This window comes from Palaemon carinicauda, chromosome 31, assembly GCF_036898095.1.
Source record: "Palaemon carinicauda isolate YSFRI2023 chromosome 31, ASM3689809v2, whole genome shotgun sequence".
In the NCBI taxonomy this organism is placed as follows: Eukaryota; Metazoa; Arthropoda; class Malacostraca; order Decapoda; family Palaemonidae; genus Palaemon; species Palaemon carinicauda.
The window spans coordinates 72,715,306-72,732,805 of record NC_090755.1 but is presented as its reverse complement, the minus strand read 5'-3'; positions in this window follow the sequence as shown (position 1 = coordinate 72,732,805).

Below are 17,500 nucleotides of genomic sequence, written 5' to 3'. Positions count from 1 at the left end.
GAACCCCGAAATATTTCCTGAGGGTCTCTGAAGATTCTACTCATTTATTGTTTATTGACTTTCGATTTTATATCGAGTTTACAATGAATAATTTCTTTCTGTTAACGTATTAGTCACTTATTATTTTAATAGTTTTAAATAACAGTCATTACTTTAAACACTAGCGTAGTGATTGCTTCAGTTTAGTATTTAGGTACTAATAACTTTAGTTTTTAGGTATTGAAGACTTCTCTCTTGATAATGTAATGAGTGCTAAATATTCAGATACGCACACACATCCACGCCCCTTCTTTCACCAGGGTATAACTATATATATGTATATATGTATATATATATATATATATATATATATATATATATATATATATATATATATATATATATGTTATATACACACACACATATATATATATATATATATATATACATATGTATATATATATATATATATATATATATATATATATGTACATATATATATATATATATATATATATATATATATATATATATATATATATATATATGTTTATATGTATGCTGTATACACACATTTGTATACATGTAGATGTATATATGCATATATGTATATATGCTTGTTCTGTATTATATTTGGGAGATTTCTATCTATAGCATTGTGAACATTTTAAGTACACTGAATACGTTGAAATATTGTGATAATTGTCAAAGAATAAACTCTAGAACATTAAAAGGGTTTGGAACTTCTAGGGAAATTGACTACAAATGTCTACAACTGTATGTGTAAATATTTATAGATCTCGCCGGGAGTGAGATTAATTTTAGCTCGTTGGAAACAGAAAGCCATTTTAAGTGGCAGAAGAAAGTTGAAACGATAGTGTTGACATGAAGATTATCTAGGAGAATAAAAAAGGAAAAATAAGCCTCAGTAAACTAATCTCTTTTCACAAATATTACTCCTTTTTCGTTACGTGATTCTCTTGTTCGGATCAAATCGCGTTTTGGAATGGGGAAAATGGAAGGTTTTCAAGGACAGAAAACTTGAGAAAACTAATTTATTTGTGTTACTACAAAAAGCAAAAAAGGAAGTAATTTTGTGTGTAATTCAGTTGATTTTGTTGGAATGCCTAAAAGAATAGAAAATTATAATCACGTAATTGAAGTTTTTTTTTTGTTTTTTTCAATAGAATGATTCTTTTTTGTTTTCGTTTTTTTCTGCACCGAAATAACTTTCCTGGAACTTTCATGTTTTTCAGTTAATGTTGTGGAAGTATTATTTTTGACTCCAAAAATAAATCTCATAGAACTTATTATATTCAGGATTCAAGAGTTGGAAAAACATTAATGTGAATGTTACATTGACCTCTGAAATGTTCTCTCTCTCTCTCTCTCTCTCTCTCTCTCTCTCTCTCTCTCTCTCCTCTCTCTCTCTCTCTCTCTCTCTCTCACGTGTGGATTATTCTAAGTGGTTTATAATTATGTGCAATGTTATATATAGTTATATATACAGTATATATATAAATATATATAAAAGGCTATATACAATATATATGTATGTGTATATATATATATATTTATATATATATATATATATATATATATATATATATATATATGTGTGTGTGTGTGTATATATATAAATATATATATATATATATATATATATATATATATATATATATATATATATCTATATATATATGTATAAATGTCCTAATCCTTGTATGCAAAAAATATGTGTTTTGTACAGTAAAATTGATGACCCTTTAAGAGCATTATGAGTGTTACAAACTATAGTGCGCGAGCACTGAACTCTGTTATAACTGACGTAAACCAGTTTCATAAGGTAATGTGTTAAGACCCTATTTGTGACAGTATATTTCCATCACAGTGGAGAATTCCACAAAACATAAGAATTCAGCATATTGATAGAGCAACATTGCCATCTTACTTGCCGAAGTATAGTCAGTACCCTTTGAGCTATCATTAGACAAAAGGGTTCACTGAGAATATCGGCTGTACACAGTGTATTCACGAACCTTTTTGTAATAAAGTGAAAAACAAAACCCATGTTCCGATGTCTCATTATCCGTTGACATGGGACATAGTTGGTGTCAGGTGTACAAATATGTCTGTTTGTGTAAGCTGCGAGCGAAGTTCTCCTTTAAGCCGGTAGTTAAAAGTTCAAGATTCCTAGATACATGAGAGCTAACATAGCAGACGTTGCTACTTCGGGAGATGAAAAGGAAGGAGCAATTGGTTATAGTGATGTCGATGAAGAATATAGAAGAGAAAAACGAACGCAGGACTTAGAAAATAAGTTAAATAACCTAGCCGAGTTAATGAACAGATTCTTAGTTGAACGAGAAGAGGAGCGGCATGCAACCACAGCATATCCGACGTACATGAACGAATTTCAAACCCAAACAAGTGAAAGTACACATGCACAGTGGAGTGAAGAAATTCTAAACGTCGTAGTTCCTAAACTGCCAGAACTCCAGGCAAGTGTTCGCCTTTTGATGATCAGCGGCCAATTGAAGGGTTTCAATCAATCGAAGTGTTTTTGAGAGACTTTGAAGTAGCCATACATGGGTGGTCAGAAAGAGAAAAAGCAATTCAAGTGATTAGGTTGCTGAAAGATGCTCCGATAATGGAGGTAATGTGTTAGTCACAAGACAGTTTAAGAAGTTATACTGATATAAAACGACATTTAATTGAGAAATACGCCTTACTTGATGCGAGAAAACGGGACATAAAAGAAAATTACAAACACAAAATTTGGAAAGGTGAATCTGTTCCTAGTTTTGCAACTCACATTTTTCGGGATTGTGATTTGTTTGCTAAACGGGGTGCCAATCTCCTAGAAGATGATAAAAAAGCGATTGCCCGTAAACATATTCGCAGATTAGTAAACCCGTATTTATGTGGTTATTTGTTTTATGACAATCGCTCGTTAGAAGACGTAGTGATGGCGATACAAAACATTCTAGACAGTTTGCCAGAAGAAAAAGTGACTGAGAATAACTGCCCTGATTCCGAGAAGGTGGCAGCCATGAGAGGCACTCACCAACCCACAAAGCGGGAGAGGGGAGAATGTTGTCAGCAGGTGAGAAGAGTCTTCAGATGTTGGCAGCGTGGGGGTAGGGGCACCGTCGAGTTGAGTGCCCCACCCAAAGATCCACCAGCTGTTACACTTATCAGGCCTACAGTCACCTATCTTGAGAGTGCTGGCTGTGGCACACGCACATCACCCCCCGCCCAACATCTGAGGAAAAGGAAACAGAAGAAGGAGGAGACGAGGGAGATCGATGCCCCCTTGCAGGACATCAAAAGCTGCAGCCGAGGCAGCGGTGAGAGTGACTATGATGGACTCGGTAGAGCAGTCACTAGGACCTTCATCGGTACCCCCAACCTCAACCCTGCAGTACTAGGGACAGGAGCAGGGGCCAGCAGCATTGTAAGCGAGGTCGTTGTCACGTGCCCCACATATCCTAATGGGCGGCTAGGAATGCTAGCAGTCAGGATTGACCTACCAAATAAGTCCATTCGAGCGATGATCGACACAGGAGCCAACATTTCTCTGATTGAGAAAGGATTCTCCTCAAACCCACTACAGTCAGCCTTGATACGCCCAGAGGGAATAAATTAAATGCAAGCCATACAAAGATCATCAGCTTCTAGGTGGGATCTGTGAAGTTTACACATGATTTTTTAGTTTTGCCCACCTTGGGAATTCCAGGAATCGAGGCTTTACCAGTGTTGGATTTTGTCATGGGTAATCAAATATACATTTGCAGGCAAAAAGATAGAATAACAGTAAGTGCAGGAGCGTCCATTTTGCCGATAGAAAGTCATGAGAGAGCAAGTGCTTGTGCGGGAAAGGTGGGACAATTAAGTAAGGTAACAGCTGTACTTGAAAGAGAAGTATTGCCCCCCAGACACTTACAAACATATCAGTGACCCCGTGTCAACCTCTCCCGGAAGGAACCAAGGTCGTTGTTAAACCTCATGACAATTGGGCACACGTAGTCTGAGAGGACTTGTCATAAATAAAACAGAACAGAACTGATATAACAACAGTTAATTTGTCAAATAAAAGAGTTGTGTTAGGAAATGATTCTGTGTGAGAATTAGTGTTATGTGAAATTGCTAATAATGGGATCATGGGAGCCACAACTCCAGCCCGCACAGACAAACTCATTCAGAACTTGATTATGCAAGCACGAAAACTATGTTTGCCAGCATATCAATATGTTGTTAGTAACATTGTTGATAATCATTCCGATGTAATTGCAATTGGAGACGAACCACCCGGGTGGATTGGTCGATTTCCCTTTAACGTTGAAACTGGGCAGGCAAGAGCCAATCAGGTCAAGGCCTTATAAGGGAGAGATATAAAGGGAAATTAGTAAATTAAGGGAACAAGGGATAATCGAGGAGAGTGAATCCTCCTGGGCTTCTCCAATTGTAGCTGTTAGGAAAAATAATGGCTCGGTATGATTGTGTGTTGATTATAGGAAGCTGAATGCAATCACTAAGGATAATGCATTTCCATTGCCCTCGATCGAAGAATTACTTGTGAAGGTACGGGATAGCAAATATTTTAAAATTATTGATTTAAAATCTGGATACTATCAAATAGCCATTCAGGAAGACAGTAAATGTAAAACAGCTTTTATAGCTAATGATCAACTATTTCAGTTTAATTTTGTAACTTTCGGTGTTAAAAATGCTCCAAGTAATTTTTCTAGAGTAATGATGGCCGTTTTGTCTCCCTTAATTGGCCATAATGTTCTTGTTTATTTAGACAATATAGTTACAAGGAAAACAGCCGAAAAACATAATGATAATATTCGTAAAGTTTTAGAAGCCTTGCGACGTAATGGTATGAAAATAAATTTATTAAAGTGCAAATTTTTCTGTAAACAGGTCTAATTTTTAGGCCACATGATAACCCCAGAATGTATCCAACTCTGCGCCACTAAATTAGAGGCAATTATAGATTTCCCCAGGCCACGTACCCCTAAGGAATTAGCTTGGTTCCTTGGGCTCGCTGGGTATTACTGTAAATTCATAAAAGGTTTTGGAGAGATAGCAAGACCCTTAGATGCGTTAAAGAAACAAAAAGTAATAAATTGGGGAGTGGAAGATGAAAGGGCCTTTAACCATTTGAAAGCTGCCTTATCTAGCAATGACTTCCTCGCATATCCTAGATTTGATCGCCCATTTTTAGTGACAACAGATGTGAGTAGCGTAGCTATTGGTACCGTAATTTCTCAACAAGGTGATAGTGGTAGAGAGCGAGCCATTTGTTATGGTTTTCAGGGCATTAAAAGGGGCACAAAAGAATTATAGTACATTCGATTGAGAGACATTGGCTATTCTTTGGGTTCTAGAGAGGCATCGGTTCTTTTTATTAGGTCAGTCGATTGAATTACAAAGTGATCATCGTCCCTTACGTGTTTTATTTTACAAAGGTGACTTGACATCTAGACAAGCGAGATGGATTGAAAGATTGTTAGAGTTTAATATAAAGGGGTTCCACCACATACAAGATAAAGCTAACAAGGTAGCTGATGCCATCTCTTGAGGTGCAGTAATATAAGTAACAACTATGGCACAAAAGGGGAACGAAGAACGGGCACGAAAGAGGAACGAAGAACAAAATCAAAATATTGAAGACCCCCCATCAAAATAGAGAATGGGATGGGAATTTACATGAGGAGCAACCACAAAATGAGATCGGCGAGAGAGAGAGAGAGAGAGAGAGAGAGAGAGAGAGAGAGAGAGAGAGAGAGAGAGAGAGATGGGAACGGTGAAGGTGAATCTATGTGGGTGGCTGGAAACATGACCAGGGGTGTCCAGAATGAGTGCCCTGATGATGCAGGTGTGATTGACTTAGGATGCTGAAACACAAAGGAAGTCCGAGAGGGACAGGAAAAAGAGGAATGGATGGAAAGAGTTCGAACAGTGATTTAAGGGGAATCAGAGAGTTATCCATCATTTTTGAATGTGCCTCGTGAGAATTTTTTTATAGAGAATGATATTTTATAATGTGCTTAGGAGAAGAGGGGAGGGGAATTTTGTGCACGGGTAGTTCTTCCTCCCTCTTTAATTAATCGAGCCACCCACATTGTACATGCAAGTCCGTATGCTGGGCATTTAGGGATTGATAGAACATTAGGGAGAGCACGAGAATCCTTCTTTTGGTTAGGAATGAAAAAAAAATCGAGAGAATTATATAAAATGTTGTCATGCTTGTAACTGTTTCAAAGAACATAAAAACACTTTACCGGAAGCCGGAAAGTGGCCTGTGATTCCTACTAAAGTTTATAGGGTACATATGGATGTGGTAGGACCATTTCCTCCTGGTTTAACACAACATAAGTATACTGTATATGTGTATTTGTGGATTCATTTACTTGGTACACTCATACTTACGCAATGTTGGAGAACTCAGCAAATTCATTAGCCCAGGCGCTGTCCTCTTTCATTACTAGGTTTGGTTGCCCAAAAATTTTGATAAGTGATAATGGTCTCGAGTTTATAAATAAGGTGGTGAAATCGGTCGCGGACTTTATGATAGATTAAACACTTCTCAGTGATCGCATATAGGCCTTCAGCTAATGGCTTAGTGGAATCGCATAATAGGGAAGTGGTGCGAATTTTATGTTACTTAGTGGCTGATGACCCCCTTCATTGGCACACCATGCTTTCTACAGCTGAGCTAGCTTTGAGCATTGTATATAATGCTTCGCTCAGGGACACGCCTTTCCTTTTAGTGTATGGACAGGATCTTGTATTATACGGTCCTGATTAATTCGCAACAGTTGCTAAATTATTCAACTGAGCAATATTATGTCTATTTACTAAATCTTAAGGAGAATAATGAACACCACTGAAAGGTTTTTGAAAAGAGCTAATGAAAAACACAGCTTAAAGTATGATAGTCGGTTCAAAACCGCACCGTTAAAAGTATTTGTGGGCGATCGTGTGTATTTGAAACGATTACAACCTAGGGAACACAAACTAGAGCCAGCGTATTTGGGTCCCTAGCAAGTAAAGATGGTTAAATCTAACACAGTAGTGATACAAAGCATTATTAATGGCAGTGTCCGAACATCATCAGGCACACATGTGATGCCGGAAGAGGTAGTTTTCAAAAGTGTCAATCAGAGTGTACCTCCTTACCCCTGCATACGTGACGTTCCTCGAGGTGATGAGTAGATTTTTTTTTCTTTGCTGCTGTTATTGTTTGAGCAGACCTCATTTCTTCTTTTGACGTGTTTTAAATAAATTGATGATAACAATGTGTTCTTATGTTGGTGCTTAATGTATAAGTAAAGTGTTGTGATAATTTTGCTAAGTGTAGTAATACGTATGACATACTGCTGAGTGAACCTAAAAACAAACAGAGAGGTTAAATAGGTCAGGTGAGATCCGTCAGGCGGATGCTGTATTATTTATGTATTTATATGATTCCTGGTTGCTGGGGTCGGGGCAGTTCCCGAAGGGCAAGTTTCTACGGGAGTAAAGTTCAGCCTCGAGGAAAGGCAGTGTTAGAGAATGTGTAGGTGTGAATACCTTATAATTAAAGTTATAACAGAAGGGCGGGAAGGAGAATGATTTTCTCTGGAAAACAGAAAGCGGCCACCGATTGATAGTTACAAGTGTAAGTGTAGTAGTGATTTTAAAAATGGCGAAACGGCGGTGGTGTGTTGTGTTGCAAAATTGTGCATTAAACCGACAAGTAAAATCGAGGGATGAAGGAATATCTTTTCCTACCCCTGTCCAACCCAAAAGGCCTGTATTGCCCGCAACCAGAGGGAGTTTATTGATGAGGTTGGGTAATACTGATAGTAATATGATTTTTTTTTTCATTTGTGTATTCTGTATTTTAGTTTCAGAGGTCATAAGAAGAAATGAATGAAATTATTTTATATTGTGTACATTTTTACATAAAATATTTCATTTTTTTTCTTTATTGTTTAAGATGTCTGTTTTTTGGGTGATTTCCATGTATATGCAGGATGGGGCAGAACTGATTAAGCAGTTTCGAAGTGTCAATGCTCGTGGGGAGGGGAGGGGAGGGGGGTGCGGGTGGTTTTGTTCTGCTCCTCAAACATCCCCATTTCATTAGGCGACATGGTGTGGACGGGAGCCCATCGTGTCTTTGCTGAGCGCGCATATTTTGAGAACAATCAATCTGTGATTGTACCGCAAAGAGTTTTTCGGCGATGGTTCAATATTCCACGCAACAATGCTGTTTCTCAGGCGAACACAATTAGTTCCTGGGTTAGGCAGTGGGAGGCAACTGTTAGCACTAAGAAGAACAATTGACAGACGCAGGTCCATCAGAACACCAGAAAACGTCGAGAGGTTGAGAGCACAAATCATCCAGTTGCCAAGACGTTCTGCACAAAGGCACGCAGTTGCTTTGGGAATCTCCTCACGCAGTTTGAGGAGGTTTCTGCATATGGATTCGCATTTCCATTCCTACAAAAGGATGATGGCTCAAGAATTGAACGAAGCAGACTTTGCCAACCGCCAAAATCTGTGTGAGAGCATGCTTGAAAAGATTGCTCCCGAGGCAGTGTTCTTCAGTAGTAATGAGACACATTTTCACCTCTGTGGGGCTGTAAATAAGCAAAATTTCCTTTACTGGACTGAAAATAACCCCCAAGTTATCCAGGAAAGACGGTGTGGTGTTCCATTTCACAATTTAGCGTGATAGGCCCATACTTCTTTGAGGAGGATGGAGTAACCGTGACCGTGAATTCCGAACACTATGTTGCCATGTTGCAAAATTTCATGCAGCCCAGAATGGAAGAGATTGTTGAAAATGAAGGATTGGGGGGCGTGTGGTTCCAGCAGGATGGGGCTACACTTCACACAACCCGAATTTCACTCAATGTTTTGAGACACATGTTTCCCGGACTTCTGGTGTCTCTGAGGGGAGATTTAGGGTGGCCTTCTCGGTCACCTGATTTGAGCATTTGTGACTTCTTTCTTTGGGGACACCCGAAAGAAAGGGTGTGCAAAAGTCGCCCTCACACCCTACCATAGCCATGGGAACGGATTAGTGAAGAGGTTAATGCCATACCGCACTTAGTGTGAATGTGGTGTAGGAAACTTCAGAGAACGACTCCAACAGTCTGTTGCAGATAACAGCCGCCATCTTGCTGAAATTATTTTCAGAACATAAGTATTCTAAATTTTATATTATGCTAACCTCAAGAATAATAAACTCCATTCTCTATGTACCTCCATTACATTTTTATATCTCCTCAAAACTGCTCAATCAGTTCTGCCCCATCGTGTATTTTATGTTGCATTTCTGTATAGTACATGCCATGCCCTATTCCGGGTCGGAGTGTCCTCCATATATCATAGACTAGAGAGGGCAAGTGCGCACTTCCCCCCAGAGTGAGGAGGTTGGATGGGGGGTGGGAGAGAATAATGTCCTAATCCTTGTATGCAAAATATGTGTTTTATACAGTGAAATTGATGACCCTTTTAAGAGTATTATGAGTGTTACAAATTATTGTCCGCAATCACTGAACTCTGTTATAGCTGACTTAAACCAGTTTCCTAAGGTAATGTGTTAATAACCTATTGGTGTCAGTAAATTTCCATCACAGTGGAGAATTCTACAAAACCTTAGAATTCAGCATATTGATTGAGCAACAATGCATCTTACTTGTCAAGGTTTAGTCAGTACCCTTCGAGCGATCATTAGACGAGGTACTCACCTGAGAATATCGGCTGTACACGTATTCACGAACCTTTTTGTAATAAAGTGAAAATAACCCACGTTCCGATGTCTCATTATTCGTTGACAAGGGACACACACACACACACACATATATATATATATATATATATATATATATATATATATATATATATATATATATATATATATATATATATATATATACATATACATACATATAATATATATATATATATATATATATATATATATATATATATATATATATATATATATATATATATATATATATATATATATATGACCCATGTAAACGGATGAGACGTTGGAATATGGGTTTTCTTCATTTATTACAAAAGGTTCGTCTGTTAGTACACTATATACAACTACCCTCTCAGGTGAGGGACTTGTCAACCCGAGCGCTCACCGGTAACTAAACTTCCTTCACTATCAAAATGCAAGCTTTGCAATAATATGCCAAGACATCAGTTTTTGTGGAATACTCATGAATATTGAGTTCATTTACCTTGTCGTATAGGACATCTACATGCATGATTTAGGACATTACTCCCCCCCTCCAGCTCCTCACTCCGGGAAGAGGTGCGCACTCGCCCTCACTAGTTTATGATATATGGAGGACATTCCAACCCGGAATAGGCATGGCATGTACTAAACAGAAATGCAACATAAAATATATATATAGAAATCACCCAAAAAAAAACACACATCTTCCACAAAAAAAAAATTAAATATTGCATGTGAAAATGTACACAACACAATATAAATAATTCCACTCATTTCTTCTTAAGACCTCTGCAACGAAAACTCAGAATACCCAAAGTGAAAAAGAATCATAACATCAGTTATACATAACCTCAACAATAACCTCCCTCTGGTTGCGGGCAATAAGGGCTTCTTGGGCGGGACAGGGTTAGGAATAGATATTCCTTCATCCCTCGATTTCACTTGTCCGGGTTTATGGCACAATTTTGCAACACAACTCACCACCACCGTTTCACCATTTATTTAAATCACTACAACTCTTGCACTTGCAACTTTTAACTGGTGGCCACTAGCCGTTTTCCCGAGAAAATCATTCATTTTCTCACCCTTCTCTTATAACATTAAGTATAAGGTAGTCATATCTACACATTCTCTAGCACTGCCTGTCCTCAAGGCTGAACTTTAATCCCGCAGCCATTTGCCATTCAGGAACTGCCCCGGCCCCAGCAACCAGGAATCATATAAATACTTGAAAAATTCAGCATCCGCCTGACGGATCTCACTTGACCTGTTTAACCTGTGATTGTTTTTAGGTTCACTCAGCAATGTTATACGTATTTCCACACTCAGCAAAATTACCACAATATTTTATCTATACATTTAGCATCAACATAAAAGAACACATTGTTATCATCAAGTTTATTTAATACACATCAAAAGAAGAAATGAGGTCTGTTCAAATAACAACAACAGCAAAGGAAAAAAAAATTCTACTCATCAACTCGAGGGATGTCACGTATGCAGGGGTAAGGAGGAACACTTTTGAAAACTACCTCTTCAGGTAGTAAATGTATGTGTACCTGATGATGTTCAGACACTGCGCCATTAACAATGCTTTGTATCGCAACTTGACCATTTTTACTCGGTATGGACCCAAATACGCTAGGTCTAGTTTGTGTTTCCTAGGTTGTAATCGTTCCAAATAAACACGATCGCTCACAAATACTTTTATCGGTGCGGTTTTGAACCAACCATCATACTTTGAGCTGTGATTTTCATTAGCTCTTTTCAAAAACCTTTCAGTGGTGTTCATTACTCTCCTCAACAGATTTAATAAATATACACTGTATTGCTCAGTTGAATAATTTGGCAATTGTTGCGAATTAATGAGTACCATACATGGTAACACAGGATCCTGTCCATACACTAAAAAGAAAGATGTGTCCCTGAGCGAAGCATTATATGCAATGTTCAAAGCTAGCTCAGCTGTAGGAAGCATGGCGTGCTAATGAAGGGGGTCATCAGCCACTAAGTAATGCAAAATTCGCACTACTTCCCTATTATGTAATTCTACTAAGCCATTAGCTGAAGGCCTATATGCGGTCACTGAAAAGTGTTCAATTTTCATCAAGTCCATGACCGATTTCACCACCTTATTTATAAACTGAAGACCATTATCACTCATCAAAATTTTCGGGCAACCAAACCTAGTAATGAAAGAGGACAGGGCCTGGGCTAATAAATTTGCAGATTTATCCAACATTGCGTAAGTATGAGTGTACCGAGTAAATGCATCCACAAATACACATATATACTTATGTTATGTTAACCTAGTAGAAAATGGTCCTACTGCATCCATATGCACTCTATAAAATTTAATAGGAACCACAGGCCTCTTTCTGGCTACCAGTACAGTGTTTTTATCTTCTTTGAAACAGTTACAAGCATGACAACCTTTTATGTAATTCTCTATAGATTTTTTCATACCTAACCAAAAGAAGGATTCACGTGCTCTCCTTAATGTTCTATTAATCCCTAAATGCCCTGCATATGGACTTGCATGTACAATGTGGATGGCTCGTTTAATTAAAGAGGGAGGAAGAACTACCCATACACAAAATTCCCCTCCCCTCTTTTCGTAAGCACAATATAAGACATCATTTTCAACCAAGAAATTTTCACGAGGCACATTCAGAAATGACGGATAACTCTCCGATTCCCCTTTAATGACTGCTTGCCCCCTTTCCATCCATTCCTCTTTTTTCTGTCCCTCTCGGACTTCTTTTATGTCCCAACCTCTCAAATCAATCAAACCTGCATCATCATGGCATTCATTCTGGACACCCCTGGTCATGTCCTCGGTCACCCACATATATTCATCTTCATCACTCATCTCTTTCTCTCTCTCTCTCCGTCTTCTGCATGCGCATCGCGAAAACTCATCCCGTTCTCTATTTTCTCTATTATGGTGGGGGTCTTCAATATTTTGGTTACATTCTTCGTTCCTCTTTTGTGCCCTAGTTGTTACTCCTATTACTGCACCTCTAGAGAGAGCATGAGCTACCTTGTTAGCTTTACTTTCTATGTGGCGAAAACCCTTTATATTGAACTCTAACAATCTGTCAATCCATCTCTCTTGACGAGAGGTCAGATCATTTTTATAATACAAATCACGTAAGGGGCGATGATCACTTTGCAGCTCAATCATCTGACCTAATAAAAAGAATCGATGCCTCTCTAGAACCCAAAGAATAGCCAAAGCCTCTCGATCAAATGTACTAAAATTATTTTCTGCCCCTTTTAACGCCTGGGAAGCAAAACAAATGGGGCACTCTCTGTCTTTATCATCTCGTTGAGAAACTACGCCACCAATAGCTACGCTACTCGCATCTTTTGTCACTAAAAACGGGCGATCAAATCTAGGATATGCGAGTAATTCATTGCTAGTTAAGGCAGCTTTCAAATGGTTGAAGGCCCTTTCATCTTCCCCTCGCCAATTTATAACTTTTTGTTTCTTTAAAGCATCTAAGGGTTTCGCTATCTCTCCAAAACCTCATATGAATTTACAGTAATAACCAGCAAGCCCAAGGAACCAAGCTACTTCCTTGGAGTTACGTGGCCTGGGGAAATCTCTAATAGCCGCTACTTTACTGGGGCAGGGTTGGATACCTTCTGGGGTTATTATATGACCGAAAAATTCGACCTGTTTACAGAAAAATTTGCACTTTGACAAATTTATTTTCATACCATTACGCCGCAGTGCTTCTAGAACTTTACGAATATTATTATTATTATGTTCTTCGGCCATTTTCCCTTTAATTATGATATCATCTAAATAAACAAGAATATTATGGCCAATTAAGGGAGACAAAACTGCCATCATTACTCTAGAAGAATTACTTGGAGCATTTTAACACCGAAAGGAAGAAAATTAAACTGAAATAATTGATCGTTAGCTATAAATGGCGTTTTACATTTACTGTCTTCCTGAATGGGTATTTGTTAGCATCCAGATTTTAAATCAACAGTTGTAAAATATTTGCTATCCCGTACCTTCACAAGTAATTCTTCGATCGAGGGCAATGGAAATGCATTATCCTTAGTGACTGCATTCAATTTCCTATAATCAACCGACAATCTTACCAAGCCATCCTTTTTCCTAACAGCTACAATTGAAGAAGACCAGGGGAATTCGCTCTCCTCGATTATCCCTTGTTCCCTTAATTTATTAATTTCCCTTTCTATGTCTCCCTGGAAATTAATGGGTACCTTATAAGGCCTTGACCTGATCGGCTCCGCCTGCCCAGTTTCAATGCTAAAGGGAAATCAATCAATCCTTCCGGGTGGCTCATCTCCAATTGCAATTACATCGAAATAATTATTGACAATGTTACTAACTACAAGCTGATATTCTGACGGACATAATTTTCGTGCTTGCATAATCCAATTCTGAGTGCATTCATCTGTATAGGCTGGAGTCGTGGCTCCTAACATCCCATTATAAGCAATTTCACATAACTCTAATTTACACACAGAATCTTTTCCTAAAACTACTCTTTTATTTGACAAATTAACTATCGTTATATCAGCTCTGTTCTCTTTAATTTCTGTCAAGCACTCTAATATCACTTGGGCCTAATTGTCATGGGGTGTAACAACTACCTTGGTTCCTTCCGCAAGAGGGCGACACGGGGTCACAGATATGCTCGTAAGAGTCTGAGGGGACAACACTTCTCTCTCAGGTACAGCTGTTACCCTACTTAAATGTCTCTCTGAGCTAACACATGCACTTACTGTCTCATGATTTTCTATCGGCAAAATGTACCCTCCTACTTTTACTGTTATTGTATCTTTTCCCCCAAAAATGCAAATTTGATTATTAGAGATAAAATTTATTCCTAAGATAGATTCAATTCCTGGAATTCCCAAGGTGGGCAAGACAAAAAAATCATGTGTAAACTTCACAGACCCCACCTTGAATTTGACGATTGATGTATGGTTTATGTGTTATGTAGTTTATTTCCTCCTGGCGTGTCAAGAACAATGGATGCCGCTGGCTGTAGTGGATTTGAGGAGAATTTTTTTTTCAATCAATGAAACATTGGCTCCCGTGTCAATCAGCGCTCGGATGGATTTATCTTGCTGGTCGATCCCAACTGCTAACATTCCCAGCCGCTCATTACGAGATATGGGGCACGGGCCAATGACCTCAGCTGCAATGCCACTGCCCCCTGGTCCTCTCCCTAGCGCTGCCGGGATGAGGTTGGGGGTACCGATGGAGGTCCCAGTGCCTGCTCTGTCACGTCTCTCATCGCTGCTTCCTCGGTTACTGCTTGTGATGTCATAGAACTCCCTCATCTCTCCCTTCCTCTGTTTAATTTTCCTGGGACGTTGGGCGGAGAGAGGTGTGCATGTGCCACAGCCCGCCCGTCCTGGGCGTTTTTTGCTGAGCACTCTCGAGATAGACGACCGTAGGTCTGACAAGTGTAACAGTGGGGGGATCTTTGGGTGGGGCACTCCACTCATCGGTGCCCCTCTCCCCCACAGTGCCAACATCTGAAGACTCTGCATATCTGGTGACTGCATTCCCCCTTACCTCTCTTCGGGGGTCGACTGCCTCTCATGGCTGCCAACTTCTCGGAATAGGTCCCGTTATTCCCAGTCCTTTTTTCTTCTGGCAAACTGTCTAAAATGTTTTGTATCGCACTCACTACGTCTGCTAATGAGATATTGTCATCGAACAAATAACCACATAAATACGGGTTTACCAATCTGCGAATATGTTTACGGGCAATTGTTTTTTATCACCTTTTGAGAGATTGGCACTCCGGGTAGCAAACGAATGGAAATCCCGAAAAATGCTAGTTGCAAAATTAAGAACGGATTCACCTTCCCGTATTTTGGGCCTGTAATTTTTTTTTAGATTTCCTTTCTCGCATCAGGCAAGGCATACTTCTCAATTAAACGTCATTGTATTTCAGTATAACTTCTTAAACTTTCTTGTGGCCAACACATTACCTCCATTGCAGGAGCATCTTTCAGCAATCTAACTACTTGAATCACTTTTTCTCTTTCCGACGACCCATATGTGGCTACTTCAAAGTCTCTCAAAAACACTTCAATCGATTGAAACCCTTCGTTAGGCTATTGATCATCAAAAGGCCTAACACTTTTGTGGAGTTCTGGCAACTTTCGAACTATGATTTGCGTATTTTCACTCAGCTGTGCATGTATACTTTCACTTGTGTGCGTTTGAACTTCGTCCATGTACATCGGATATGCTGTGGTTGGGCGCCGCTCCTGTTCTCGTTCCACCAACAGTCTGTTTATTAACAATTGCAAGTTATCTAACTCATTTTCCAATTCTTGCGCTCTAATTTCCTATCTATATTCTTCATCGGCAACGCTATATTTGACTGCTCCTTCGTTCTCATCTCCTGCACCAGCAGCGTCTGTTATGTTAGTCCTTGTGTATCTCGGCATCTTGAACTTTTATTTCACCGGCTCAAAGAACAACTTCACTCTCGGCATACACAAAAGACTTATTTTTTACACCTGACACCAATATGACCCATGTAAACGGATAATGAGATGTCGGAATATGGGTTTTCTTCATTTATTACAAAAGGTTCGTTCGTAAGTACTTTATACACAACTACCCACTCAGGTGGTGGACTTGTCAACTCGAGTGCTCACCTGCAACTAAATTCCCTTCACTATCTAAATGCAAGCTTTGCAATAATATGCCAAGACATCGATTTTTGTGGAATACTCATGAATATTGAGTTCATTTACCTTGTTTTATAAGACATCTACATACATGAATTAGGATATATATATATATATATATATATATATATATATATATATATATATATATATATATATATATATATATATATATATATATATATATATATATATATATATATATATATATATATATAAGAAATACAGTCGGTTTTAGTCCTTTGCAGGACAAAGGCCGCAGGGTTTTGGTGGCCGATGTGGTAACGTCCCTTACTGGTGAACGCCAGAATTGTGATCGAGTCCCGCTGAAACTCGTTAGTTTCTTTGGTGGCTGCAACCTCACCATCCTTGTGAGCTAAGGATGGGGGGTTTAGGGGAGCCTATAGATCTATCTGCTGAGTCATCAGGAGCCAATCCCTGCCCCTCCTTGGTCTTAGCTTGGGTGGAGATGTATATATGGTCAGTCTTTAGGGCACTGTCCTGCTTGATAGGGCAATGTCACTGTCTCATGCCTCTGCCATTCATGAGCAGCCTGTAAGCCTTTAAATATGTCCATATTACTGTCTGGGGTTTGGACATTTTCATCACCACGCTGGCCAGTGCGGCTTGGTGATGGTGAGAAACTTTAGTAGTCGGATCGCTCATAGCAAACCAACCTAGTATGAGTGGCCCTGATTATTAGAGCTTCGCTGATCATGGTGATACACAAACCTTTTCACCTCGTTAAAGTATGCCCACTAAGGGGAACTTTGATGCTCTGTTGATGAACCTAACACGTCCCTCCGTATTCAGTCCCTGCAATGAACAATGCCGGCCAATTATCTGTGTGAAATGCGAGCCCAACATTCGACATGAAATGGCCGGATGAATCACTTACTCTTCAATTAGGGGAAATGGGTCGATCGCTCTTAACCCGTCTGTAATTCGGAATGGTTGCTTGCGTGCAGTCAAGCATGAAGAAGGCGCATGCATTTAGCATCGTATGTATTTATATAAATATGGTAATCTTGCTCTTGTTTCTTGATCAGCCAA